A 3,361-nucleotide genomic window follows, 5' to 3' on the forward strand; every position below is an offset into this window, starting at 1 on the left:
TCTGCTCCTCGTACATCCTGGATCACTTAAAATACAGAGGTGAAACTATTGCTTCTTTATAGTGCTGAGAAACACTGGAAATAAACCTCTGCCAGAATCTGAGCTCCATTTGTGTGTTATTTCACCTCAAAGTAAAGTTTAAAAGATTCTGTTGCCTTTAAACACCCCTAAGCTTAATCACAAACTTGACTCAACCTATTAGAAAGATGCCCCGTTCCCCACCCACACATTTGTACCCTCACCCTGTGTTATTAACAGCATTATAATTTACTGGGGGTTTTTATACCTTCAAAATAACAGTTTTTATTTAGGCTTAGGAAGAGTGCTTAAGCCTTACCTCAACAGGATGGTTTGAGAGGAGCCCAGAGCTTGTCCTGGAGGAACAGAGATGCTGAACCTCCCTGGGACGCACTGGCCGACTGTCCTGGAGAAACCCAGCTCTCCTTTGTCGTTGTTTTCCCTTCAGGCACTTCTGCAAAAGGCATTCCTCACACCATGGCTTTTTTTTTTTTTTTTTTTTCCCCTGCCTTCCTTCCCCTTCCTCCCTGGCAGAGCTCCAGCTTTATTTGTGTCAGAAAAAGCAAACAGAGCACATCGCTGTTGAGGCGCTGGAGCACAACTGTCCAAAAAGTTCACTCAGGACGTTCTTGAGACATGGCCAAGAGAAGAAAAACAAGCCCCGCAACAAACCACACAAAAATCCTTCCTCTGGCAAACTCTGCTGTGTTTCTCAGTGCAGCAAGAGGGGCTGAAGTCAACAGCGATGCCACAGCCCAGGCAGGGGAGGACAAAAGGTGACAAACGCCTGTGGCATCAGGCACAGAGCAGGAGCAGCAGAGAAGTGCTGCCTCCCGGATAGCAACAGCTCTTCCAGCTAAAAAACATCCTGGAAAGGTTGAAATAAACTTCTCCTGCTAAATCTGCACTTCTGAAGGGGATGGGTTTGGTTTCGTCCCAGGCCGTGGAGCGTGGCTGGGTTTGAGCAAAGCTGGATTTGCTTCCTTCTGCTCTGCCTAGCAGGAAAAACGCCACCCCTAACACCTAAATCCCATTCAGATGTTTCAGAGCGAGGCAGGCAGCAGAGGTGCAGGAAATCAGGGCACAGGATGAAGTTAAAACCTGGCCCCAGAACATCTCCTGGGTGTCCAAACCTTCTCCTCCTCTCCTTGCAAAAGGAAGAAAAACCAACCCTGACGTGAAGAGGTTGGAGATGCCACGTCCCAGGCAGTGAATCGGAGTCTCCTCCCTGCCCAGCTCCTCGGCAGAGCCCTGCTGCTCAGAGATCCACACGGAAAGCAGAAGTCGGGCGTGGGTGGCTGCTCTGGGAGCTCTCCTGGCAGGAGCTGCCCATCCCTGAGCCACGGCAGCCACCTGCCGGTACCTGCTCTCCCACACCCCTGCCTGCATTGCCCACACACGCATCCCTGCCTGCTTAAAGCACCGGCAGGATTCTCCTTGCCTGTGTCCCAGCCCAGCGCCATCCCTGCCTGCATCCCCAGCATCACCCACAGGAGCCAGGGCAGCTCAGGGCATGGGTGAGGGCTGTGCTGCTGTGTCCATCCCAGGGGATGGCGCTGCCCTGGTGCTGGACTCAGAAAATCAAGGGTCTCTCTGACTTCTGCAGAGAGAAATCAGAGTGTGGGGATTGAATTAAAGCCTTTGGGCGGATTGAAGTAGGTTAAGCCACTCACACATAAAGTAGAGGTGTAAGTTTAAGTTTTAGAATAGGTAAGCAAGCAAGTAAGCAATTAAATATAAGCTTTATGTGCTTTTCGTGGATAAAATGTCTCAGATGTCAGAGTAGAAGTGTTTCCAGTGAAGGCTGAAAAACAAAATCCTAGATACTAGTGTTTCTGTGGAAGCTCCAGGAACACATCTTTAGGCATAACAAAACTATAGTAAGGATATTGCTTACATTTTTCAGATAAAACAAGACTGTCCATATGTGTAGTTTGTACATAACCTGGTGTGCTAAGAAACTAGAATTCTAATAGGGTAAGGAGTGGTTCGAGTTTGTGTCTTAGCTTGTTGGGAAGTCTCTATATAGGAACGTGCATTAGGGACAGCTGGTGCTTTTGCCATTTGCTTTTTGCTTTGCTTTGCTTTTGGCTTTTGTTACTGCTCTTTTGTCACCATCATCAACACCCAAGAAGAAGACAGGAGCTGCCCAGCAATGTCAGCCCTGCCAACACCTCCAGGAGCAGCCTCTGCTTCTATTTGGGACTTTATACCAAAACTTAGCATGGACTTTAGTGCCTGTGACTTTTTTGCCTTTTGAGACTGATGTGCTTCTGCAATAAACAACTTTATAGCAACTATTAGCTGCTTGGCTCATTAAAGAAGGCAACCCAACAAATGGTGCCTAGAGCATCAGAAATTAACCCCACACCCCATCCAGTGGGGCTCCAGCCCAGCCTTTGCCAGAGGCTGCTGGGGGACAGGGCAGCAGGGCACAAGGGGAAACACCTGGATGCAGGGACTTCCTGTTTTATTTAGTTGTAGGGGCTTTTTTTTGTGTGTGTTTTTTTTTTTTGCTTTTTTTTAAATTTACTTTTGATCTGCTCAAACAGAGTCAGGGTGCTGGTGCTTGCCTCCAGCTCCCCCTCAGTTGCCCCATCCCTCCCAGAAACCCACAGGGGGGGTGCTGGTGAGGAGCCCCCCTCTCTTCCCAATGACCAAAACCCTGCTTCAGCATAGTTTTGGGGCAAAGCACACCTTATTTTGACTCGAAATAATAACTGGGTTTTATAGATGATAAGAGCTGACAATTTTTATCATATTTATCCAGCTACTGTTGAGTCCTTTCCTCTGCCCCTGGCCCCAGTGGTGGAGATGAGATGTGCCAAGTTGGCCTGAGCTGGAACTCACAGCAAGAGCAGTTTTTTGGGTCAAAATACAGACCCATGGTGCTCTCTCCCAGGAGCCAGCACCTTTGCTGGCCACATTCCACCAGCCAGAGGGGTGATTCTCAGGGCTGAGCAAGGCAAAGACCTGCTGTCCTCCTGCAATGGATGGACGAGGTGTCAGAGCCTTCCTTGGGTTTGCTCCTGATTCTCTCCAGGCCCCCTTTGCCAGCCACAGTCTCCCTCACAGCCTCGGGATCAGGAATTCCAATCTCCATCAGCCAGTCTGAGCAGGGGCACAGATGAGCGTCAGGCATCAATTTGTGAAAGGATAAAGGCTTTATTTATTAAAATAACAACTCTTTTCTCCTCTGTGAGGCAGAGCACCTGCAGGGCTGTGTGTGCGACGTGGGTAGCCGCGTGCTGGGGCTGCAGCTGATCACAGCTCTCAGCGACCCTGAGGAGATCCAGGAGCACTGGTGAAACACATGGAATATTTCCCACTGTGGCTCCAAGAC

The sequence above is a fragment of the Cinclus cinclus genome, chromosome 20, assembly GCF_963662255.1.
Source record: "Cinclus cinclus chromosome 20, bCinCin1.1, whole genome shotgun sequence".
Taxonomy (NCBI): domain Eukaryota; kingdom Metazoa; phylum Chordata; class Aves; order Passeriformes; family Cinclidae; genus Cinclus; species Cinclus cinclus.